This window comes from Dermacentor variabilis, chromosome 9 (genome assembly GCF_050947875.1).
Source record: "Dermacentor variabilis isolate Ectoservices chromosome 9, ASM5094787v1, whole genome shotgun sequence".
NCBI lineage: Eukaryota > Metazoa > Arthropoda > Arachnida > Ixodida > Ixodidae > Dermacentor > Dermacentor variabilis.
In genome coordinates this window covers 45,289,744-45,317,512 of record NC_134576.1, presented here as the reverse complement: position 1 = coordinate 45,317,512, position 27,769 = coordinate 45,289,744, and the positions used below count along the sequence as shown (strand labels likewise).

At 44.7% G+C, this 27,769-nt stretch overlaps 1 protein-coding gene across 3 annotated transcripts in view; it reads left to right on the top strand.

The window, feature by feature from the left end:
- Positions 1-27,769, top strand: part of LOC142592651 (uncharacterized) — an 87,649-nt gene that overhangs the window by 10,641 nt on the left and 49,239 nt on the right. The gene's annotated exons all lie outside the window — the stretch shown is intronic.

Below are 27,769 nucleotides of genomic sequence, written 5' to 3'. Positions count from 1 at the left end.
AGAGATTCAGACGAAGCACTTAATAATCACCTTTGGTTCAAGTGTCCTGCCCGAATCAATTGAGGCCGGGTACATCAAGCTCCGTGTTAGTCCGTACATGCCAAATCCGCTTGGATGTTTCAAATGCCAGCGTTTCGGCCACAGTTCGCAGAAACGTCGGGGTCGCCAAACATGTGCTAAATGCAGTGCCCATGAACACATCACTGAAACTTGTGAGAACGATCTCCACCGTGTAAACTGTGATGGGGAGCACGCCGCGTACTCGCGGTCGTGCCCCTCCTGGAAGAAGGAAAAAGAAGTTGTAACGATTAAAGTAAAAGAGAATACATCGTTAAAAGAGGCACGCAGGCGGGTAGCATACCTGCCAAAGAAAAGCTTTGTCGAGGTGGCACGTCAGGGGGCAGCATCACAACGGCCTCGGGCGGCTGCCCGACCCACAAGCAGTGAGTCGGCAGTTACGTCATTTGCCCCCATGGTGGTTGCAGCTAGCACTGCTCCGCCAACCGAGCAGAAGGGACCACCGACCCCGAAGGTGGGCGCAGCCAAGGCTGCCCCAAACTCCCCGGTCCCTTCCAGCGCTGGCAACAGCCGGCGCAGCCAAATACCCCAGGGAGCCCCATCGACCTCCGGGCTGGTGGGCGCAGGGGTCTTGCCTTCCGAGGTGAGACTCTCTCGAAAAACTTCTCGCTCGCAAGAGCACGTGTCCGGCGCCTCACAAGAGGCAATGGACACTACACCTATCCTCAAGGGGGGCCAAGCGCGTAAGGAGCGGTGAGGCTCCCTCTAACGCTCCAGAAAGGGCAGAACCCCCGTTACAGGGCCTCGAAAGAGCTCTGTAACCTAAGGCATCACCTCCGTTTCCATACACACAGCACTTATTTACTTTCAATATGGATACACAAATTATTCAATGGAATGTTAGAAGTCTTCTTAGGAACCTTGATGACGTGCAAGAGCTTATCCAAATACACAATCCAAAAGTGCTGTGTCTACAGGAAACACTTAAAACCACAACACACAAACTTTCTCCGACCATATGTCAAGTTCCGCAAAGATAGCGAGGATGCTGTCGTATCATCAGGCGGTGTTGCCATTTTTATTCATAAAAGTATTTCCTGTCAGCGTTTACAGCTGCAAACGCCCCTTGAAGCAGTGGCGGTTCGTACTGTTCTCCTCAACAAACTTATCACTGTGTGCTCGCTCTACATACCCGCACATTACAAATTAGCTAAACATGAATTTCAGTCCTTCATAGATGCATTGCCAGAACCTTATATTGTTCTTGGCGATTTCAATGCACACAACTACCTGTGGGGCGACCCTCGTATAGATGCGCTAGGACGTCTTGTTGAACAGTTCCTTTTTTCTTCTGGTGCGTGTCTGCTGAATAAGAAGGAACCCACTTATTACTGTCTCGCAAACAGAACCTTTTCTTCAATTGATCTTAGCCTAGTTTCCCCGTCAATACTGTCTGAACTCAAATGGGAAGTTAACAACAATCCTTACGGAAGCGACCACTTCCCCATACTGCTAAAAACACCTAAAGAGAAGGAATATCCACCACAGGCTCCTAGGTGGAAGATTGATACAGCCGACTGGGAGAAATTCCGAACTCTTACTAGTATTTCATGGGATGACATGTCCTCGCTAGGAATTGATGCTGCTGTGGAGTATCTTACAGCCTTTATAATAGATGCCGCATCTAAATGTATATCAGAAATAAATGGTTTGGCATTCAAACGGCATGTCCCGTGGTAGAACGACGAATGTAGGATCGCTCGTAAAAAACAGAACAAAGCGTGGGGGTTGCTACGCGCTTCGCCCACTGTGGAGAATCTTATTAACTTTACAAAAGTAAAGTCTCAAGGCAGGAGAACACGCCGACAGGCCAGACGAGAGAGTTGGCAGAAGTTTTTATCGGGCATCAACTCATATGCAGATGAGGCCAAAGTCTGGAATAAGGTTAATAGGATAAGAGGGCGACAAACATATTCACTCTCTTTGGTAAACACACAAGGCGATACGTTGAAAGACCAGGCAGACTCGGCGAGCATTTTGAGAGTGTGTCAAGCTCAACAAATTATTCACAGTCCTTTCTCAAATTCAAACAAATAGAAGAATGTAAGCCATTCATCAGAAAATCTCGACAGAATGAACCATACAACCGTCCTTTTAGCATTGCCGAGTTGAGAGCTGCCTTGAGTGCATGCAAGAGCTCTGCACCGGGATCTGACAGAATCGTGTATGAAATGATCAAAAACTTGCACACTGACACCCACGTTACACTATTCGCACTTTTCAACACCATTAGGGCTGTAGAATACCTTCCAACCACACGGAAAGAAGCCATTGTCGTCCCTGTTTTGAAACAAGGCAAAGACCCTTCTTCAGTGGCAAGTTACCGCCCGATAGCCCTCACAAGTTGCCTTTGTAAGGTATTTGCAAAAATGATTAATCGGCGACTCATTCATTTCCTTGAACAGAGAAAAATGCTTGATCCCTATCAGTGTGGCTTCAGGGAAGGGCTCTCCACAACTGATCACCTTGTACGTAGTGAAGCAAACATCCGTGATGCATTTGTACACAAACAGTTTTTCCTATCCATATTCCTCGATATGGAGAAGGCATACAACACAATGTGGCGCTACAGAATCTTGAGAGACCTGTCAGAAATGGGAATCCACGGTAATATGCTAATCCTAATAGAAAACTATTTGTCCACTCGTACCTTCCGGGTAAAAGTCGGCAATGTACTCTATGTCCTTTTACACAAGAAACTGGTGTACCTCAAGGAGGCGTGCTCAGCTGCACGCTCTTTATCGTGAAGATGAACACGCTTCGTGCTTCATTGCCACCTTCCATTTTTACTCTGTCTATGTGGACGACATTCAAATAGCTTTCAAATCCTGTAACCTCGCAGTGTGCGAGAGACAAATACAGCATGGCTTGAACAAGGTGTCCAAGTGGGCAGACCAAAATGGATTTAAAATCAACCCCCAAAAAAGCTCTTGTGTTCTCTTTACAAGAAAAAGAGGCCTGGTCCCGGTTCCTTGCTTAAAACTGTGTGGACAACAAATACCTATCAACAAGGAGCACAAATTCCTAGGTATTATACTTGACTATAGACTCACTTTCATTCCACACATTAAATATCTGAAAGAAAAATGTCTAAAAACAATGAACCTAATGAAACTTCTATCCCAGACTACATGGGGTAGTGACAGGAAGTGTTTAATGAATCTATACAAGAGCCTAATTCGGTCTCGATTGGATTATGGTGCCTTAGTACAGTAGAACCCCGCTGTTACGTTCCTCACTGCTGCGTTTTCCCGGCTGCTACGTCGTTTTCATCTGGTCCCGGCATAGCTTCCATAGGATCCAATGTATAAGGAACCCCGCTGTTACGTAGTAGCTGTGAAAACGTTCCCGCATGATGCGTCGCAACCCGAACCCGCCTGGGCTAAAGTAGGCAATACGCTCCAACCGCCATTTTGGTTTTTGACTAGTTTTGACCGGGCTTGGCCGGGCTTGGCTATGGAACTGGCTGCAAGAAGCCACACGCCAGTTCGAGAGGCCGCCAATAGATGGCCATACGTGAAAAATGCTCTCACTATCACTGTGATTACGGTCACCGCATGGTTTGTTGGACGGGTCGACTCACGGAGGAAGGAAACTCGGGAGAGGCCCTGACGTCACTCTTGGTGAAGCTATAGCTAAAGGGAAGCCGGAAGTTGGCGTTGCTCATGGCGTTGCTCCGCCTATCGGGCCAGCTGTCCTCTCTTGTTTACATTTCTCACGAAACCACGCCGCACTGTGCGCAACCGGGCTGCTCGGACGCGCGCGCTCCGCAGCAATACTAAAGAATCGTTAGCACGTTAGCATGATTATGCCAAAGAGGGCAAAATTTTCCGCGGATATTCCTTTGTCCGTTGCCATTGCCGTGGCGCGGTGACGACGAGGAGCACGAGCCGCATGATGCCAGGGAGTTGCCAAATCCTAGCTTTGGAGAAGCCGTCGCGGCTCTGGACCTCCTCCGCAGGTACGTCGCACCTCACAGCGACGCTGACAGCAGTGCGGCCTTCCAGGCTATTGAGAAACGTGCGGCGATTTCTAGCGAGCGAAAGAAACGGCAAGCCACCATTCTGGACTTCTTTAAGGTCTAAGCGCACTCTGTGGAAATAAATCGTCTATAGTTGAAGCTGCACTTTTTTCATTCATTTTTGAAACTTTCCTCACTCTTGCGTTTTCCCGGCTGTTACGTTTTTTTTCCTCGGTCCGGTGAAAAACATATGAACGGGGTTCCACTGTATATAACTCTGCCGCCCCGAGCGTGCTAAAGCTGCTAGATCCTGTTCACCATCTAGGTGTCCGCTTAGCCATTGGCGCTTTCAGAACAAGCCCGATTGAAACCTTATATGCGGAATCAAATGAATGGTCTCTTCATCACAAAAAACTTACATCAGCCTAACATATTTCCTGAAATCCAATCCAATCATCAACATCCATGTTTTAACACTGTTAACGATATGACGTGTTCTACACTTTTCCAGAATCAACGCTCTGTAAGACAGCCCTTCTCGTTTCGTGTGTGGGAGCTTAGTCATAAAATGCATATCCCACTCCTCGAGCTTCGCATAATGCATCCAACCAAGTTGTTACTACCTTGGGAGTGACAGGTCGTAGAATGTGACATATCTTTTTTAGAAGTAACAAAGCACGCACCAGAGATTGAAATCCGAACGCATTTCCTAGAACTCCAACACAAGCACTCCTGTGCAGAGTTCTACACAGATGCTTCGAAGTCAAATGTCGGGGTGTCCTATGCTGCTGTCGGCCCATCACTCTCAGAATCTGATGCACTACATCCGGAAACAAGTATCTTTACGGCCGAGGCCTACGCAATACTGTCTGCTGTGAAGCATATAAGAAAATTAAAACTTCAAAAATCAGCGATATATACAGACTCCCTAAGCGTCGTGAAGTCCTTGATGTCACTCTATACACACAAAAATCCAGTACTTAATGAACTCTATTCCGTCTTGTGTAAAGCGTACATATCTAACCAGCGTATCATTATGTGCTGGGTGCCTGGCCATAGGAGCATTGAGGGTAACGTTCTGGCAGACGAGATGGCCACGTCAATCACATCGCAAGCTGTTAACCCTACCGCTGAGGTGCCTGTCACAGATCTGAGGCCTTTGTTGCGAAGGAGGCTGCGAGATCACTGGCAACACATGTGGGACGCGGAAACGGATAATAAGCTCCACCTGATAAAGCCACAGTTAGGATTCTGGCCCTCGACTACAAAATCGCACTGAACAGATGTCCTATTCTATCGTCTAAGAATAGGACACACATTTGGCACCCATAACTTTCTACTCACCGGAAGTGAGCCTCCAACCTGTGGTAGATGCGGGGAGAGGCTGACCGTACTCCACGTCCTCCTGGAGTGTCGGGAAGCCGAATGTGAGAGAAATAGACATTTTTCCTTAGCATACCGACAGCACATTCCTCTTCATCCTGCAATGTTTCTCGGTCCGGAACCGCTTTTTAATACAGACGCAGTCCTAGGTTTCCTCAGAGATGTGGTCTTACATGTTATTAGTCCCATACATTCGTAGCGCCTCCTCTCTCCAGAGGATGCCACTGCGATAATTGTTTTGCATAGCACATGCCTCCAGGCCCTTGTGTTTCAAGGGCTCTAAGGAGGCAGTAGTGCTCTAGCATTTCTTATAATCTGATATATTTTACCTATCGTATCATTCTTTTTAAATGCATCTAAATGTTCATAGTACAAGTCATACATCATCACCATAATTTTAATATACAGATTTTACGCACTTTAGAGCATATATTTTTAAGGCCCCTTTACAGCCACGTCACACCAACTTCATAGTAATCATAATTACACTGCAAACTCATTACCACAGACTTGGCGCTATTGATACAGAAATAACATCAATAGTATCATTGACATAAATTAAAAATAACAAAAGCCCTAACACACTGCCTTGTGGAACTCCTGAGGTGACCTGACGGGCACTAGAACTGTGATTTCTAACTTCAACAAACTGTTCCCTATCTTTCAGGTACGCACAAATCCACTGTATAATACCAAAAGGAAGTCCAATTTTTTCTAATTAACTTACTATGGGGAACCCTATCAAATGCTTTGCTAAAGTCCAGAAAGAGCACATCTATTTGTCCGCATAAATCAAGTATTTGGGAAAGTTCATGTACTGTTGTTACTAGCTGAGTCACCGTAGAGAGTCCTTTCTGGAACCGTGCTGAAAAGGTGACAGTATGTTATGATCTTTGAAGAACCCTTGTATGAAACTAGCGACAGTATGTTCCAGTAGCTTGCAACTCGTGCTATTAATAGATACAGGCCGGTAGTTTGAAACTGAGATGGTCTCCTTTCTTGTGTACTGGCACAACACCCACTTTGTGCTAGTCTGCAGGTATTTCTCCTAATTTTAAGGATAACTGAAAAAAATCTGAAATAAATTCTGATATTTGTTCGGCATATCACCTCAAGAAAGCATTGGGAATGTTATCAGGACCAGCAGATTTTTTCATATTTATATTTAGGAGCAGCTCCAGGACACCCTCGCGAGTGATTAAAATGTCATCTACCAATGGGCTATACGTGCTTGAAAGCTGTCTGATTGTGATCCGCAAACACACTTTGAAAATAAACATTGAAATGTTCTGCAGTGCTATGCGCATCCTCTATTTCAATTCCATTAACTTTAATGCTCTTTATCTGCTGTTTTCTTTGGCTTAAGTGTAACCAAAACTTTTTTGGATCACTAGAAAGAAATTCTTCAATATTCGTGTTATAGAACCTATCTCTGGCCAAATTTACCTTATCAGTAATACTTATTTCAGATGCTCAATCTAAGGGGTCGTAGTTTTGTTCCTCTTTCTCAGTCGCCTAATGTTATGTTTGGCATGGATAATTTCCTGATTTATCCATTGATTCAGCCGTTGTTTTCAAACAGGTTTTAAGGGCACAAACTGTTCAGAACAGTACTTTACAGTATCATGAAATTGTTTTCATGAGAGCTCAACATTATTATCAGCTATTTTAATATGTGTATCTAGATAATCTATGACTGCTACCATCATCGGCCTTAGTAAAATCTCTAATTGTTTTTACAGTTCTATGACTTTGGTGCACTTGCAGCGGTGCATTTCCACTGGAACGTCGCAGAAAAAAGATATAAGCTTGTGATCAGATGTGCCAGGCTCGACCACTGCTGTTCCGCCAAAAAATTATTTCGCTCACGAGCAGAATATCCAGAACATTATTTCCCCGGGTATCACTATTAATAACCTGCTGGAGGTTCAGATTGAGCATAATGTCTGTCGCCAAGTCGCCAGAAACTGGCGAACCATAATTTAAGTGATTCCAGTTTAAACATGGCAGGTTAAAGTCTCCTGTTATTTCCTCTCAGTGTTAAAACATGATCATACAATTTATGCATATATGTGAGTCATTGGCACCTGGAGCTCGATATACAGAACACAAGAAAAAGGACAGTCCCCAGGTAGACACCCTCAAAAACACTTTCGTGTCTCATGATTAAATCTGTGACTGCTACGTGAACATCGCATTTTGTTACGACTGCAATGCTGCCACCGCAAGAACCCCTGTCTTTTCTATACAGGTGATAGTCTGGTGGAACGATTTCATCGTCACAAATGGCATCATGCAACCAAGTTTCAGAAATGACGCCAACATGGGGATCATATAACAAGAGCAAATCTTCTAACTTACCTGTTTTATTTACAATACTTCTGGCATTGAACGAAAGAAGCTGGAGCTGATGTACCTGCAAGCGCTAGCTTTCGGTCGCGGAGCAGTTTGTTCCACATTTTTGTTTGCAGCACCGTGAGCCGTCAGTTGCAGAAATCCTTTTGCGGGAGTTTGAGGCATCATCTCAAGGAAAGTACTGGTCATCAATTCGGAGGTCCATTCAAAGGTGGGCACTGTTATATGGAAGTGAGGCTGCCCATACGAACAGTGCTGCCATACTGCGTTTGTTTTCTTGAGATTCATAAAGACTGATTGCCTCTCGTCCGTGATGGGTGTACATCTCCATATTTAGTTGTTTCTCTACTTCCACCAAACCTCCAATCGCCTCTTACTAATGCTTATTGCGAACATGTTTACTTTTACACTGCGTTCACTGCACCGAAGGCTTCAAAGAGGCCAGTGGTGCCTAAATCGACTGCTGGGTAGACGTCTTCACATTCCAATAAAACATGCTCCATAGTTTCTTAGCTTTACCGCAGCAAGCACGTGCTTCTTCTTCCTTATTTGTCACTTTATAGGTGCATGTTCTAAGGCATCCCGATCTCGCTTTGAAAAGTAATGAGCTTCTCGTTGAGTTATCATAAATTGTTTCTTACCTGATTTCATTTTTTCCTCTTAAGTAGTTACTCTTGGCAGGTTTCTTTTCCATTGCCACCACCCATGAGATTATTTCAGCATCTCTGACTTTCCGCTTGACATTCTTTGTTGCTGTGTTGCCCACCCGACAGGTCGCATATTTGCTGGTAAGCTTCCTAGTTCTTTTCCTCCACTGAATCAACGTTTTTCCTGTGCAGATACCTCGACACTCCCCCAGCCCATTTACTTTCTTCCATATTCCTGTCATTCTTCATACTAAATTTTACTGTGAGCTTCCCTCACTTCAAGACTAGTCCAGCCCACATCACCCTGCACAGCTTCATTGGTAGTCTTCCCGTGAGCACCCAATGCGAGGCGTCCCACTGACCTTTGGCTCCCATCGAATCCTGATTGTACCCCTAATTTAAAGCAAACTACCACATTTCCAAAATTAAGTCCTGGAATCATTACACCTTTCCACATACCTCGGAGCACCTCGTACTTATTGTATCCCCATAGCACTCTGTGCTTCATTATGGCTGCATTTCTCTTCCCCTTCACTGTTCTTGCTTTTCCCTGTGTTTCCATATATCTATTGCCTTCGTTTATTCATATACCAAGGTATTTACATTCTGTTAACCAAGGTATTTCCTGGCCTTGTATTGCCACTGTCTGTTCACTGTTTTCATTGAATACCATAACACCTGATTTTCTAACACTAAAATTTTAAACCTAAAGTGTTGCCTTCCTGTCCACAGATATTAGCCAGACATTGCAAATCACTTTGCTTGTTTGCTAGCAACACAATGTCGTCCACATGAAATAAACCTGGAAGCTGCTGCTCTACCCACCTGTTTGTAGAAGAAATTAAACCCAATATTACTTCCTTCTAGCGCCCTCTCCATCCTCACCATGTACATAAACCGCAATGGGGATAAAGGGCACCCCTGCCTCAGTCCCTTGTTGATATCAACTTTCTCCTTGCTCCTCATCCTTTCCCATTCAACACAAATGGTATTTTCTAGGTAAATCTGTAGACAGTCATCGCCTAAGCCTTCCCCTTCCAGAATATCCCACAAAATGTTGCGGTCTACGTTAACATAAGCTCCTGTAATGTCTAACAAGACACCATATAACGGTCTGCTTTCTACTCTTGACATTTCAATACACTGAGCAAGAACAAATAAGTTCTCATCTAAACTCCTCCCTATTCTGAAACCATTCTGAAGTTCTCCAAGAATGCCACTATGCTCTGTCCATGCTTGAAGCTTTAATTTGATTGCCTGTTTTGCTAGCCTGTATATTACCAATGTAATGGTCAACGGTCTATACGAGTGAATCGTGTCTCTCCCCCTTACCTTCATAAATTGAATTCATTCTATTTTGTCGCCAACTGTCTGGAATTCTTCTATCTTTTAAAGTTTTTTCCACTGCTTTCACCACAGCTTCCTTACTTTTTGGTCCTGGTTCATTTATCAGCCTAACGGGAACCTCGTCTAGCCCTGTGGCTGTGCGCTTAGGAATTTTCTCTTCCGCTTTCTTCCAGTTTAAATTTGTCCGCACCAGCTCCTTTTCCACTTGGGTCGATTTCATGCTCTTTTTTTCTTCAAATACAACCTCGTCATTGCCTTGGAAAGATTCGGCTGTTACTTTTTCGATGTAATTTATTGCCGCTTCTCCTTCGAGTCTGTTTTCATCTTCGTCTAGGATATGTTCTTGTATTGTTGTTGACTTCCTGCCTAATAAGTTTATGTGATTCCAAAATATTCTAGGTGCGGCCTTCTTTTTCTCGCGTATTTCTGACAACCAACGTTCACTTTCACCTTTTAATTTTGCTTGCACCAGTATTTGAACCATAGACTTTTTCTCCCGTTATGTTTCCCATTTACTGGCTACTTCATCCTGCGGCAACTGCGCCTTCTTTGCCTGCCTGTGCTCTCGAGATGCTTTCTGTCGTTCGACGATTGCTTCTCGTATCTCCCTGTACCACCAGCTTTTCGGTTTCTTTTTTTCCTTTCCAACAAACATGTTGTTTCCCTTTCCGTATTTCTGTCGTTATTACACTTAGAAGCTCACCATATTCCCACTCTTTACTTGGCCATTTGCCAAGTTCTTCCTTGACTCTAGTGACTATATTTGATATTTGTTCAGTGTTCAAATTTGAACTGGCCATTTTGCGCTCCTTGCTCTCTTTCCCAACGACATATGTCATTTCAAAAATGATGCGTTTATGGTCACTCCCTATGCTGCTATGCCCTTCCTCATCAATGACCATTTCTCTCAACTTATAATAAATTCCTTCTGTCATCAGACAGTAATCAGGGCTCGATTGCCGGTTTCCCACTTCCCACGTGATCTGCCCTTCACACTTAGGCCTTGTATCCACGATAACGAGGTTATGCTGCTCACAAAGGTCTAGCATTGACTTCCCGCTGTTGTCGGTATAGCCATCTAAATCCTGTATGTGGGCATTCATGTCACCTAATAGGACAATTTCAGCACCATTCCCGAAACCCTTGATATCAGCGCTTATGCATTCCACTAGCTCTTTATTCTTCTCTATGCAATTATTTCCAGTCCACAAATACGTAGCGTCCAGCCAAACTTTTTTTCCCACTCATTGTACCTGATAAGCAAAGATGCTCCTGACATTTTGAATTTACTCTTTTCCATTTGACTCCCTGATGGATTAGCATTCCAATTCCCCCTCCCTTTCTTTCCGACTTAATTCTTTTGCACCCTTCGCAAACATAATTCTCAATAACTGGCGGCTCTTCTGAGTCTCTAAGGTGCGTTTCTGTAACCTCATACACCCCTATTCGTTCTCTATTTAACTGCTCCTCAATCTCTGCCCACTTTTCCTTTCTTCTGCCGCCCTGCATGTTTATGTAGCCTGTTGCATGGTGAGCTCTTTTTCTTGCTTTCATCCTTTTTCTGTTATCGACGGCGATGCTCTTCTGAGGTTTTCCTAGGGGACCTTCTTCATTGCTACCTACTCTAGCATCCTAAGTGCTCCTGGGCCCTTTAAAAAAGCAACAGTGTGACCACCAAGTCGCCAGCCTGTAATTGAAGTGGATCCCATCTCGTTTAAAACCACCACACCTTCTCACTTCCCTGTTTACTTCAACAACGCCGAAGCCTTTCTCTCAGCTCATTTTCCATATCGCCTCATTAGCAGCCACTATGGCTCTTTGTACGTGACTGTCACTTACAGGCACCTTCGGCACCGTGCACACTGCGATCTGCAGCTGAGGGGATAGCTCACGCAAGTCGTCCACCCCCTTTGCCAAGCGCTGGGCTAGTCCTGTCCCTTTCCTGTAGCGAACGTCATTTAGCCCACCTCCTACTATGACAAGGTTGTGCATGTGGGCATTATCCGCGAGTTTTCCTTTTGCTTGCTCCATGACAGCACCCAGTGTCCGCCCTGTAAATGTCCCTACCGCCACTCTTTTATCGCCGTTCAGCCTCTCCACAATTTTCTGAGCCCCTAGCCAGGTTTGAGTCGCTGGCAATAATCACTCTTTCACACTCTCCAAGCTCTCCCTGCTTCCCTTTGTCCTTTCCCACATGATTCGGACTTGACAAGGGGCATCGATTCATGCGCTCCTGCTTTTTCCACATGGCAGCCTCAAGGTAGGTGCTGCTCTTTCCAGCTAACCCCTCACCATGTTGCCTGCATTCCACATACTTTGCTGGCACTCCTTTCCTGTCACGTCCGGCGACTGCGTTTCATTGTCACGACCATTCTCGTTCGCAATGGCGACCCTGTTCAGCTTTTCCTTGGCTGCTTCAAGTCTTTTTTTCCACTACCTTCCGTGCATCACGCTCCCTATTTAGCTCATTTTTGAGCTCTTGAACCTATTTGACAAACTCTTCCTGGAAAGCATCCATTTTCTCCAGCCTAGCATCGACATCACAGTGTGTGCCGATTGACTCGGTTCCCTCTCCATTCTCATCCGGTCCCTCATCTGCCTTGAGAGACCCCCCCCCCCCACGCGCACTGCCTGCTTTCCTGGGTTTCTTGCCATGTCTTGCACGGCTTTTTCTAATCCAAATACAATAATACTATAGTAATGCAGAGCACTTGCCTTCTGGCAAAAACCCATATACACAGAATCTAAATCCTTAAAATGTCGCAAAGTAACTCTCACCAATGCTTTAAAAGCAATCAATGCCGCAGAAACTTAAGGTATGACACCTTTCGCACATGTTCAACCATGCAGCCACGCTCTCACTTTCCTACCAACACACAGTAAAACCACTACTAGCTATTAGTCTTGCCACTTCCAAGTTACTATTTAAAGGCTATAAAGACTCAGCGACTGCACGTGCTGAAGCAGGTGGTGCGAAAGGGCGCTCTGACTATCCTGCAAAACCAAATGTACACAAAACACACCCGCACACACGAAAGAGAGAGACAAAAAAAAAGAAGCAAACTACCCAATTATTATTTACAGGCTAGAAAAAATCAGCAAATCAAAAGCAAAAGCAAGGTCAAAGCATGCACAAAAACTTGAGATTTCACTAGGGTGGTTGCTTGAGCTAGTTGGTAATTCGTGATCAAAAATAACGTACAGCGCGAAGGACAAGGACTGCGATAGACGACATACACAGCACTGACTTCAACAATATTTTATTGCGTTGCCACATCGTGTGTATACATACAAGAGGGGGCATGCGCATAAAATGAAAGTGCAATGAAAATGCATGCAGAAATGATGCAGAAAATAAAAGTGAAATGAAAATGCATGTGCATTTTCTGCGCATGCCCCCTCTTGTATATATACAAACGATGTGGCAACGCAATAAAATATTGTTGGAAGTCAGCACTGTGTATGTCGTCTATCACAGTCCTTGTCCTTCGTGCTGTACATTATTTTTTATCTTGAGATTTCATCGCTGCCGCGGAGCCCTAAAAAGCACATCCATCCGCCGCAATATCTCGAGCCAGTCATATTGCATAAGCAATGGCATCATCTATTAGCTGTGTGAATATTGACTTGGGCAAACGCTCTGTGTTGTATGGCAAGTATATGTTCAATGGTAGTTGGTGGTGGTTGTTTTTGAGCTTGCAGGGTCTATTTAGTACAGTGTGGCATCTTCTACGTTGGAAATGGTTCTATGAGACATACTTAAGTGGTTTAAGTTGGCACGGACAGAATATCTGCTGCCGGTGAGGTTGACGGAGCATCTAGTGTGATGTGCTCAGAGATGAGTTCTGTATTTCGAAACATTTTTTCATGAATGTGCCCTTACTGTAACCTTCTCTCTGTCTTCTATGCTGAGGTTTAGCAGCAATGAGTAGATAAACATATATGACAATCGTTACAGCTTGGGTACCGTTCTGCTATTGTTTATTTTACAAGCATTCAAATTGTTTCCTGCAGATACATTGCGCTACTACCTAATTGGTTAGATAGAGTTTCCACCTATGAATAAAATAATTTTGGTTAGTAATAGAACCATACTGTGCAGTTTGAATCACACTTGTCAAATGGTCGAGCAGCTGGCTGTGCAAGCGTCCAAAGCTGGTAGTGCATGGGCCAAATATGCACCATGATCATACATGGTCTTATTCGGCGCTAGCTCATGTTTTTGTCCTTTTTTTTTTTAATTATAGTGGTCTAATTAGTTGATTGGCCACTCTCGACAAGCATGATTGAAACTCTGCAAGTGACAAGAGGCTGAAAACAATTTTTTTTTTCGTTTGTTCAGCTCGATTTCTATAACAAGTTCACCCATTTTACAGAAATTGTGTCCTCACACATAGCCGTCACAGTCTTTTTATGTCATCCCCTTGGAATATTACTGCTTTACAGAGCAAAGAGGCAATCCCAAAGCACGAAGCTTATAGGTATTATGATTGTTTATTAATCACAATGATCACTGTGTTGAGCCACGTCATCAGCCTCATACACGAAGCTAACTTAGACATAGCATACATATATAGTAGACTTAAGTGCATGCGAACGATGCCAGTGGTGATGCAAATATTCTATAATGATTGTGCTTAAAAGTTTCAGGGCTGTATTGAGTTGGTCACATGCAAGAGTACTCTTTAACACCAAGCAGTCAGATAGTGACAAGATTGTCTAGTTCATGCTGGTAATTCACAGGCACCGCTGCACTTCGTTGAGTGGAAACAGATGCAGTCAAAATAGTTCATGCCATGTACTCACACCACGGCTGATGATGCGCATTGCATGTTTGCACAGCCAAGAAAACTTTCCACATACTGTAGTTACTGCTGCAACCAAAGGCTATGCAGTGGTTCTCTGACAACCTTGTATGAACTGACATCACATTAATTTCTTGGAGAACAAGCCAAGAAATCTCCACGTCATTCTGCAGCACGTGACAACAGTATGTTCAAGCAGCACTTGGCCAGCTCACGCCAACCAGAGAGGAGGAAAGGTTTGTGGTGCGCTCTTTCATCCTTTCCTGATGGAAAGATCTACAGAGTGCTGCCATATCTTCCCTTGAACTATGGAAATGGCTGGAAAGAAAAAGGCAACTGCAATAGTGTTCAGCTTGTTTTTATTGCATGCTTGCCACGACTGTTCATTCGCCATGGTTATTGTCGGCTGGACCGTCAACAAATTTGCAGCACAGCGCGGGCTGCGCAGACAGCAGGTAACTGGGGTCGAGACTAAGGCCACTTGCTCTAAGTGAGTGTGTGAGAGTAACAGAGTATGGTTTGTAGGCCCTCTAGTGATCAATGACGTTGGGGGTAAGCACGAAGTCCGATTGCAAATGAGGGAGAAGTACGTGCCTTACTCTTGGTAATCTTGATCATGGCAGATAGCCATTGTCAGGTAATAGAGTGTGTAGCAACCTTGCATTCTTCAGCAAGTTTCCACATTCCTTGGTATAGATCAGATGGCTCTGCACACTCCAGAGGCGTTTCATTCATGCTCACGAGCAAGGAAGATTTGGGGCGGGCGAGGGCAGTGGTGCAGATAGTACTGCCTTCATGGTCCACCGCTTCGGCAATCCTCTTATTTTTCTAGATGTCCACATGTCCTGATATCCACTGTAGTTGTTTCCAAACAGGTTGATCATCCGTGTTCGCTCACTTGTATGTCTACATTATTTCTTGGTCTGATCATCACCCGCCGCGGCTGCTTAGTGGCTGTGGTGTTGGGCTGCTAAGCACGAGGTCGCAGGACTGAATCCCGGCCACAGCGGCTGCATTTCGATGGGGGCAAAATGCAAAAACATCTGTGCACTTAGATTTACGTGCACATTAAAGAACCTCAGGTGGTCCAGATTTCTGGAGTCCCCCACTACGGGGCGGGCCTCATAATCAGATCGTAGTTTTGGTGCGTAAATTCATTTAATCTTTTTTGGTCTAGTCATTGTTTTTCCAAGCTGCTTAGACTGGTCAGTCTTTAGGTGCTTGAAGTAGTGCTTGCAAGTCTATTTACCTGTGCATGCCTGCGTGTGTGTGATTCATCTCGGGAATGGTCCTCATCTCATGCTCAGTAGGTTGGTCGAGAGTCTATAGTTTGGCTTCAGTGATAGTGTCCCTTCGGCTGCTGAGGTAGGCTAGTTTAGCAAGTGATGTGCCAGCCTTGAGGTCATAAAGCCTAGCAGCTCCTGTGCAAGCGTCTCCACTGATTTATTCATTGTGCATCCCTTTTTTTTGTTTATTGTTTTTGCAGTGTGGCACGCTGATGGTTGAGGCATTGTCATATATGAGTGTTGCTTACCTCTGTTCCCTGCATCCTTCCTCGTGTTGCTTTGCAGATAATTTGTAGCAGCACTGGCAGTTTGCTCCCATGTTTCACCATAGTGGCTTGTAGTCTCTTGTGTGAGCAACATGCCATGGAATTTTTAGAAAGCAAGAGCATTGTCACACGAGTAGTGCTCTTTCTAGTCTTGTATTGCGCATTCAATACTGCGTGTCCTTTAGTTGACTGTATTGGTGCATTCAGCTGGTCATTCTTATCCTCTCAGTCAGACCTGATAGGTGCTAGGCTGCCTACAGTTCAACTGGGAGACATGGACTCCCCACCTAGAGTGTTCTACTCAATCTCAAAGCCGCGTGTGCCGGTGGCACTGCGATGTGGACATCAGTAGGGATGGAAGTGCTGCGCCAGTTGCGCCAACATGCACCAAATTTCGAATGAAGTTGCCAAATTTAGCAGGATGTGCTTGTTCAGTGGCAACTACACAGCCTATAGACGTGCTTTGGCTAGCGCTTAGCTCTGCACTCCAAGCCTAAGCAACCAGTTTCAGCATCGCCTATGTTGGAGTCTGAGTAGAGTGCTAGAACCGGGAGTGGGTCCAGCGGATGCGTTGGAAAGCACCAAGGATGATGCAAAAAATGCTGAAATAGAGGTGGCACTTCCGTCTCCTTATCCTGAAGCTCCGGCTATTTCGGCAACGCTCATTGGATGAAGCGAGCTTACTGGCCGAGTAACTGTCATCTGCTCGACGCACCATCATTGTTGCATCATTTTCATCATTTCCGTCGGTCTCTCTTTTATGGACTACAGGTCGGTGGGCAATGAAATCACTGTTTTCGCCATCGATTATCAAAACTAGATGCAGCAGAGTGAAACACCTGTCAAAGCTTCGTGCAGCTGCAGTGGCATCTCTGATATGAGAAGCGTCCAGCTGGCGCGTGGGGCTGCTCATTCAGATGAAGGGGATGGTAGCACTTTTCAATACAAACTTTTCAATAAAAAAAAAGCCTTAGTGGGGAGCTTGCTCTGAATTCTCTCCCCCTATTTAGTATACTCTAGTGTGGGTGTGTTTGGTGGCATAATTGTAACTAGGCCACAAGAAAATGAAAACCATTTTGCGTTATATAATGCATTATGATGTGAAGGTTGTGGGATTGTTCCTCACCTGCGGCAAGTTGTCTTTTCATCCACTATTATTTCCATTAATTAATCATTCCTTTATTTAATTTATTAAGCGCAAGTAATTTCCCCTATGCTGCCCTTGGGGTTTGCGCTTGTTGGCTTGTTATGATATGATTAATAAAAATTGGTCCCCTCGGTCAACCCCCTTTCTACTCGTTTATAAGCATTACAAATTCATTTTTAAACTAACTTCTTGTGTGCAAAACAAACAGGCACAAAGAAAAGAAGCAACACAAGGACGAGCGCTTTCTAACAACTAGTTTTATTTTCGAAGAACCACCTGCTTAAATACCCATGGATCTGCGCGATCCAGTCTACAGAACATGCCTATAGCGCATATAACAACACTTGTGATAAAATGCCACAGATCAGCGCTACCCGGTCAACATAAAAACAGCAAACCGCATAAAACGAGCACTTAAGATGAAAATGCGTTAAAGATATGATGACAGGAGCGAATTATCTTTATCCATCAATGAAACAGAAGGATGACTGATGCATTTTTCTTTTAGTTTTGCAATCCAGGGAGCTTCCACAATTTCTCTCGCGGTTTGATTTGTATGCCTAAACAATATGTCGGTGCTTATAAGACAAGCATTACTAATGTCTTATAAAAGTGTTACGCATTCGCGTATATGCTGTCACCAACTAAAGATGATTTGAATTGGCGCCCATTTCATGGGGCTATAAGGAAGAAAAGCTGTGCTAAATGAATAAGGTTGTATACTCTGCTCGATGTGTAGCTTAACAGTTTTGTTATACATTGTAACGCTCTATATTGTGCCCCGTTGGTACCTCTGTGTCGATTAATGGGCAAACGCCATGCATGTGACATCCTAAATCTATTTTGCATGTGCACCACAACCTGCTAGCTCTCACGAAACTTTTTGGTCGCAAATAGTCAACCGCAATCATAACTCAAATTTGCACTCAGGCTACACTAACGTTTCATATCTAGTCAACTTTAGTGGCTAAATTCTGCTTGTAATGAAACGTTCGGCGAAACCACAATCCTCCAAAATAGCGTTCGCAGCAACAATGTTCACGGCCCGACTTGCGCAGATCAAGTACCAAATATCATTTGCCGTTTTACTCCTGCTTTATGGCACCTGTGGTGGAACTGTGAATAAGCCCAGATAGTCAAGCTTATTCAAAATGTTGGTCGACGACACAGACCAGAAAGCCAGTGAACATTTTTCATGCTTTTGTTGTTTTCAAAAATGTATTGGAGCTTTTTCTCAGCAACCAATGTGAAATACTGGCAAACTTGTGATGGCCAGTATGTCACTTTACATTTATTCTGCGGTATAGTCAAACCTCGATATAACAAAGTTGTAACGAAAAACTTTGTCAAATAGCAAATTTCATTACTTTGAGGTTTGAACATTTGAGCATTAAAAACAACTTCACAAATTTTCAGAGCATTCCTGGTGGGTAATATCTTGTTAGTGAGCACTTTTAAACAAATCTCAAGAAAGTCGGCCCATAAGAATGTGGTTATAAGTGCCAGCGCATGTGTAGATGGCGCTGGGAGCAATGCATCGATGGGGTTCACAGCGTCCGAGATTTGCATCTGTTGTGTCGCGCAATGCCGTGAATCTTGAATGCCATGGCTGACTGCGCTTAATGGCCACAGCCAGCGCCCGCAAATTAAAAATAAAAGTGCAAAGAGATGCGGGTAATCATCCTGAGCAAAAAAGAAAAAAGGCAGACAAAAGTCACAGTATCGCTGGAAAGGCAGATGATTGATGACAATAGCAAAGACACATCTACACAAGGTAAGGTTTGTAGTTTTATCGGTGTCACACTCGCTCAGGCAAACAACAGATCTCGCTCGATCACCACGAACTCTGTCACAATGTGAGCGAGCACCTCACACCGTGTGTTGGAAACTTGAGATTATGCAGCCACCAACACTAGACACATAGGAACAACGAAATGTGCGTGGAGGCACCAACCGTTTCGACTCGACCTTAGCATTTGCCACGGAGGGATTACCTCCGAGATATAGTGTATATGCTATGACCCCTCTCGCCTCCCAACTAGCCCAAATTCCTGACCTCCACCACATCTCTTATGTTGACAACATCACCTTCTGGTGTTCGTCTGGTTCTCCCGGTCACGTACAGGACACCCTGCAACATGGCCTCGATCTCATAAACTCTTTTCTCTCCACTGCTGGCCTGTCTCCTGCTCCAGAGAAATCCGAACTAGTCCTTAACTACTACTCATACCAGCACTCCCACAACGCCTTAATCTCCCTCTTTCTGGCTCTCCCATTCCTATTGTCCCCCAATGCAAAGTTCCTGGCTTCCTGTTTCATGCAGCCAAGAATGTGCAAATCCTTTACCACGCTATCAGGACTTGTCACTCAGTAACTCACCTCCTGCGGCACGTGATCACTCGGCGCTCAGGCCTTCACGAGGCTCATGCGTGCCGAGTTGCCCATGCGCTCGCCCTCAACAAGTTCCTGTACTTTGTACCATACGTTTCCTTCACCCACGCTCAACTTAACACCCTCAAAACCGCCCTCGTGAGCCTCTACAATGCAGCTCTCAACCTCCCTATCACCACCTCTGCTGCCAAGCTCTTTGCAACAGGCCTCTTCCATCCTCTCCGTTCTCTCCTCACTCTCCACCGTGACTCCTAGCTTGCCCAGCTTTCTCTTACCCGTCAGGGTCAGTGGTTATTGGCCCACGCAGGTATCTCTCCCATTCCTGTGTCCACCTTTACCGCTCCAAAATCCACCCCGGCTCCCAATCTTCGCATCCTCCCCCTCCTATCCAATATGTCCCCTGTCCTATGCCAGCCGTCGTCACATGGCCGTGCAGCACCATTCCCCCATCTTTACTACCCAAGGAGTAGTCTACACGGATGCCTCTTTCGTAGCTCCTCGAGGCTCCTGCGGCTACGCTACCGTCCCCACCTCCCAGCACCTGAAACCCACTCCAGTGGGCCGTACCTGCACCCTCCAGATGCATTCTCTCTCGAGGTCCTTGCCATTGTACATGCCCTACAATCATTTCCCTCCCTTCCCTCGCTCCCAGAGTACACGATATACACCGATTCCCAAGCCGCCATCCACCACACACAGAACTGCACTCTACCCCATTCACTCCAACAGGAAGTCGAACAAGCGGTCTCCGCACTGTAACCTTCCACCGTTTTCCTCCGCTGGGTCCTTGAGCATTCGGGAATTGACGGCAATGAGCTCGCCCATCAGCTCTCCTGTGATACTCTTAACCAGGCACCGTTGATCCCTTGGTCCATGCCCTCAGAGGATTGTGGGGAATTCTCCCTGCGCCGCACCATCAAGGAAGTTTACCTCCAGCTCCGTCTCGACAAGCGCCTCGACACCCCCCCCCCCCCCCTCATCCGTCTCGCTCACTGTGCCGGAGGCTCGCCTTCTGTGGCACATCCAAATGAATGCACTGGTTACCCCTTCCCGCCTCTTTCTCTATTGCTAACGCTCCGGCCCCTCCTGTCCCAACTGCCCCTCTAGTTATGCAGACCTATGCCATTGCCTATTCTACTGTCCGGCTGCTCAGCAATCAGGTTCCTATCCTCCCCCTTCCCTTTCCATCACTACCTGGCCCAACTGGCTTGGCGCTGAAGGGAAGAACAACAGCGTCAACTGGCCGCCTAGACAGTCGATATACTCGGCCTGTAATTTTGGGCTGAACAAAAGTCTTATACTATGTGTGAAAAGAGGAGGTTCCAGCATTTCTGCCCCCCCCCCCCCCCATTGAGTGCTTGATCACATTACCATGCATTCACTTGCTCCTCATCCGTTTTGTGTTTCTCTGAGCACTGGAAGCTGCCGTGCGCCCTGCTGCCTCTGCAAGGTGTTTACGAATGCAACAAATGGTACAGCAGTGTTTTCTGCCTACCACGTACCGGCATGTGTACTTGACAGCGGTTTTGCTGCTCAAACTTTTCTTGCAGGACATTTGAATTAACTTTTGCCTCTCCCAACATTTTTGTCATTTTCTGCTAGATTACCTTGCATACAGGCTCCAAGTTTGTGCTTGAGATGGCCGAAAACTTTGTTAAATGAAACCATGTCACAAAATTACTTCTTAAATCATGAAAAAAATACACCGTTTTCAATACAACTGAACCGGCAAATGAAAATAGTTCATTTCATTGTGAATTTTGTTACATCAGGGTTCGTTATATCGAGGTTTGACTGTATTCTGCTATCCTGACGGAAGGTAGCAAAGAATTAAAAATTACCAGAGGGCACTACGTGAACGGCATTCACTGTACCTTGATGGGCATTGTTCATGGTGGCTGCTGTGAATATTTCTCTTCCTTGTGTGCGAATAAGTTTAATTAGCTGAATTTATAAATTTATGTAATCAATGAGATGTCGGTGGAAAAATTGTTGAAGAAGTTGACAAATGACTAACAACAGCATTTAAAACAACCTAGGATTCCTGAAGACTTTCTTTAACTAGAAAGGAAGCCCGTGAAATAAAGATAATGCAGGAAAAAATACTGTGACTGTGATAATGTTTCTGCGCACCAAAGATTGCATCAATCTTTGCACAAACCTCGTCAAACAGTGACGCTCGAAACGAGCGGCGGCACTTTTTATCTCGCCGCGTCGGCAGCCTTTGGTGTGCATCTTTGGTCCCTATCACACGCGAAGTAGCACTATCTTGTAGCGATTTGCTTTCTGAACCATTACAAGACCGTGACTCAGTTTTGCATGTTAGTAATATGCACACTGCAGCGATGATGACATTTACGTCTTGAGACCACACATGTTACTGGTGTGGGGACAAGTTGTCAAGTGGATAAAAATAAAATTCAAAAGCTTTTTCGTGTTCTATATTTGTGTGTGTGTGGGGGGGGGGGGGGGAGACCACTCAGAACCTGGTTGCTAAATATGTTATTACCGGTCATTTCTGACGTGTTAAACAATCCTTGCATTGGCACCTCATTGAATAATAAGGTAATAAATGCCAGTTTATTAAAATTAAATATTGGATGTTTGCTCACAATGAAAAAAAAAAAAAACACTCGACTAGCATAACATGAGCCTATGAACAAGAGTGGGTGCTGTTCACAAAAAGCCCTCGGTTCTTTATTTCTTATCCACATTTAGTTGCACATCCGGTATGTAATTCTGTGGTGGTTTCTGAGGAACCTGTATGGGTTTCCTTGTAGCTTCATGCTACAGTCATATGGATGACATTTCCCTCTCATGATTTTTGCTCGCCTTGCGGGCTTCCGCAGACCTGATCTGCCATAACCTAACAGTGTTCTGAAAAGTCAAATAAGGAACACTTTTTCTTTGTGTGCCTCTATTTCACTCATACTGACCTTTACCAAGCTGCTCCAAAACTAAGTTTACTGCTCCAAAACAGACAATTCATGCTCCAGACCTGCTGCAAAGTGCATAATTTCCTGCTCCAAAGCTTCCTTGGGCCGCTTCTATCCTTGCATTAGGAACAGTCAGACTTGACTTTGACTGAAGTGCCAACACTTCAGCATGCGTTGCACTTTGATAAACTTTCTAGCTTAAATGTGACAATCATCGTCATGAACTCCAAAGCACAGCAGCAGCAAAAGCAGTTCCCTAGGAATGGCTGCCTTTGTGTAAACTTGATATTGTCTAGGGATGACAAAGAGAAGGGAAGGACTGTCGACATGAAATTACGACGGTACAAAATGTCGTCGTAAAAGACGGAACTGCTGTAATGATGAATCAGTAGGTGCAGATTCAACTCTCTCAATAACGGTCCACGAAGTGGCGTCATGGCATTGATCATTGGCCACCCGCAAAGGTTTGGAGATAAACGCGGGGGAGAGCGCCTGTGTCCTCATCCTCAACGTCGGACATGTTTATGGGGCATAGGGACAAGCAGTTGGCTTGTCCGATGTGCAGGTTCTCAGATTTGGGTGAGCGGGAATATTGGTGTACGGATTCCCAGATTTGTGATCACTGAATAGGAATACTACTACAGCCACAAAGCCCATTGTCCAAACCTTCCTATGAGGTCTTTTATGGATGAAAGGCAACAGAGAGCACGATGGTCGGTGACAATACAAAAGGACATGTCATCGAAGTAGAGACAGAATTTCGCAGCCACCAAGACAAAAGGCACCTGGTATATGCAATAGCACAGTCATGACCACAATAGACTTGCACCAAGATAGCGCAGATTTCGTGGTCACTTGCATCAGTGAGCACCTGTGTAAGGGCTGAAGCGTTGGAAGTCACCAATGATAGGTGGGGTGGTAAATAAGGTCATGCGATGAAAGAAGGCGGCTCATGTAACTCAAGTTTACTGTCACCAACTTCTGTTTGCACTCGTGTTAAGTGGTACTCGCTCCTGTTTAATACCCATGGCCACTCAAACTCATCGCCCTCCCATCCATACTCACGTATGCTCACTCCCTTCGTCACAATAACATTCTATCCCACACTTGCACCATGATTGTGGAGTCAATATGAGTCAGTGGGCCTCTTCAATTATCTATCCCTGAAAGTCCAGTACTGCCTGAGGTGGGGCTTTCATGCAATGGGCATTGTGTATGTGGCATCTCTGGCAGTCCTAGATAGCCTGGATAGAGTGCAATGGGACATACCAAATAGAGCATGTTGCTTTGTGCTCTACTCACACTGAACTGTAAAGTAGATGGACTTTCACAATCATAGAGAAGTCAAAGTACTCGGGTGGGTGCGTTAGCAAGATTTAAACATCTGGGCCAGGATAACTTAAAACTATTCCAATCTGTTTTGATTCCAAATCCACCATTAGCCCTCTGTAATAGGTCATAATAGTTTGGGCCCAGCCCATATGGGCGGGGCCCAAGCCATTTCGACCTATCGCACAGGGCTAATGGCAGATTTGGAATAAAACCTAATTGAAATAGTTTTACGTTATCCCAGACCTGTACTCGGAAGGAAGCCAGTCAGGATTCTTCATCTACCAGATTAGCATACATCACAAGGTATTTAGTTCCATCAGACGAGAGTGACACCCCTGTATTTAGAAGAAATTCAGTGCAATACTATTAACGGCAACTTCTCATTCGATGACTTTGTTCATGCACCGTGCCGTTGTGAACAGTTATGTGGTGTATGAGATCCGTACGTTTATTTATTGAGCATTTGCGCAGTAAAATTTTTGTTGGAAAACGCTTGTGTTCTCTGCTCTTTTGTCATCCACATAATTTTAGAGCACAGCTCTTAAGAACCCGTTCCTGCGGTGAGCGTAAGCGTTGTCCCTTGTAACCAAGTGAATGAGCACAGTGAAAGATGAAAGTGAATGTGGAGCACAGCAGCCGATAAAAGACTGCAATAGCGAAGAGAGCGCGAGGAGGAAACCGGAGGAGGGTGTAGCAAAAGCACGAGAAGAAAAGCGTAGTGCCGCGCAAAATGGGTTTTGTGGCGGCAATGCCTATGACATGTTGCCAGAGTAGCCTGCGTCGTCTGTATGGAACAAAGTGTTGCATGAGTGGAGGTCTGTTTGCAGCGGCCGCTGTGAATTGCGCCCATGCATCACCCACGTGCTGCTTCTCGTGGTCTCCTGATTTGCGAGGCAATCGCACTACACTTCGCTCCGTTTGCAACATGCTCCACAATAGATCGACCACACCAGCCACTATATCGCGAAATGAAAACATGTATAGAGCTGCGCTCAAATTTTCCATTAGGGAGTGCCGTAATCATTGAATTTTTTTCGCAGTGCTAGTACCCATCTCCGTGAATACGAGGTCTGTCCTAAAGGTTTGTGCAGCAAATAAGAAAGAGTTGTTTCACAAGCTTTCAGATACATTACTGTGGTCATCTTCAAGATACTCACTATTATACAGTCAATGACTGATTTTTCGGACATGCCTGACAATTTGGGCTCTTTCATAGGCGCAACATATATGCCATTGTGTAATGACTTCTGAAATTTTGAACACAGAAACTCGTCGTAATCAAGTTTTCTGGGCGTTTTGCTGTGACTGCAGCTCCAAAAAGGGCATTAATTGTAGCCATCACCACAGCCATGTTGATTATCTTGCTACCTCGAACCAGCACTCGCACACAGATTCACTCGCAGCCATAGTAGTCGTTTCGTGCTATCGTTAGGCCTAGCTGCTTGGACATTTTCTATCAAGCTTTCTGCTGTTCGATGAAGTATTTTTCATTTAAAAGATTCCCTGCATTCGGCAGTGGCATGGACTCCGCTTTCATAATCCTCATTGAAGCGCAAAAAGCACAGCAGAGGTCCCAATTGTTGCATAATGCAATTTTCTCATTCTCAAAGTCAGCTTCACTGCATTAGAGGAGTGTTACGGGGTTAAGCATATGCAGTGTATTGCGGTGAAAAAAATGGTTAGCATCAAGTAAGTCCATGATCTGTGTGTAGATGATACATTCAAGGATTTTGCAGGGTCAGTGGTTAATGAGATGGGGCAACAATTTAATCTGGAGTGTTCGTTACCCGATTTGTGGACTGGAACAACGTTTTCGTGTTTCCAATCTGGAGGCAGCATGCCTGTTGAAATTGTCTGTGAAAATAGTAGACAGAGATATGCTGCACAAATATGTTTAGTGTTTTTCAGAAGTTTTGACGTAATGTCGTCCACACCATCTGACGATGAAAGTTTGATATTGTCTATTAGGGATGAAATGCCGAATGTAAAAAATGTAGTAGGTGGCAGGTACATTCAAAGTTCGAATAGGGAATAAAAAATGGCAGTTCAGTTTCTTGAGTAAAAACTGATGTAAAGGTGGCGTTAAACACATTAGCACATTCAGCGCCAGTTAGAGTCATCCGACTCATTCGACAAGGTAATAGTGCTCGAGTCCTGTGGGTTTAAGATTTGCCAGAATTTTTTCAGGTTGTTCTTAAAGGGACACTAAAGTGAAAATTTATTTTTTTCTGCATCAGTAAATTACCATTCTACAACACCAAAACACCACTCTTACAACGATAAGACGTTTGGTAAGCCGGAAAAAGCGCAAGAACGAAATACGAATGGCGACACCTACTTAAGCTCCCGCACCTGGGGGCTGTGACGTCTTGGATTTTCATGTCATCTTCTAGGGCCTACAAAGTATATATAGCGGTACAGGTTGGCTATATTGTGTTCTAAAGGAACCAAATATTAAACATGGCAAGTTACGGGAACCTTTATTCAGCCAACGCGGCCCAAATGCGAAAATATATATTGGAATCCCTGACGTCACGCTGACGTACCGGCACTGGGGTTTCGGCGCGAAATTCAAATACTGATACTTGGACCTTCATTTTCTCATCTAATAATCAAACTATTTTTTTGAAATGACTGTCTGCAGGGTTCTGAAACAATGATTCATTAGTCTAAACGGATTTATTGGTTCACTTTAGTGTCCCTTTAAGCATGTTCGGCACATCAGAATGAAAGAATCAGCATTTGGTGTGATATATAGCTTCCAGATAGGCAGTTTCAGCAGCTTTGTATTTGTTCCATGCATCAGGGGTGTTACGGGATTTAGCTGCGCGGAAGAGGCGGTTTTTTTTTTTCTTGGTTTTTTAACAGTCTGGGTCAAAACGGGTTTAATTACGAAGTCGACATGAATGTCTTTATGGTCACTGATTTCGGGAAGATACGCTATGGATGATACGCCCTCAGGATTAGTTGTTAAGGCAAGGTCTGGAAAACTTTGGCAATTGCCAGTGACACAGGTTGGTGTTCTGTGAGCACTTGGGATAAGTTAAAGTTGAGGCATACCCCAAAAAACTAGTTCAATTCCCTTGATCTAGCCGCTGGTTCAGGCCAACTTAACCAATCGCTATTAAGAAAATTAAAGTCTGCAAATAAAATTACATGCATGTTGGGGTGTTTGGTCGTTTTTTCACTTAGGATGTTATTCAGCTTGAAAGAGAAGTCTGAAGCACTATGAGGGGGCCATAGCAAACGCCTCTTAAAACTGAATGAGTTGCAGCATGGCATTTAAGCCATAGGATTTCAAGATCGGACACAGTGTTGACAGATGTACAGGATATATTTTTGTTTACAGTGACAAATACTCCTTTCCCCTCGTGCCCCTGCGATCGTTTCAGAACAGTTGAAAATTTGGTAGGTCGGCGAGCACCTCACTGTCTGTTACGTCTTCTGTAAGCCATGTTTCCATTAATATTAGAAGGTTGCTGCAAAAAGACAAAACCAGATTAGAAATAATGTCATGTTTTGAGATGAAGCTCCGTATGTTAGTAAAGATAGAGGAAAGCAACAAGTTTGATCAGGGCGCGAGCCAGCGTGGGGAGGCACATGTTGATAAAGGAGCACTTGCTACAATATTTCCTTAACAGATTCTGTGGAATGGTCAAACATGTATTGTTTGGTACCAATGTGTAATGTTTTGAAGCGCAGAGAATAAGACATGGATTTCAATTTGGCAAAAGCGATAAGGTGTTCCCAAGCAAATCTAATGGGCTGAAGGAAATCTTCGCCGACGCTGGAATTTTCTAGATAAACTGCTCGTCAGTGAAATAATCAGATTTTT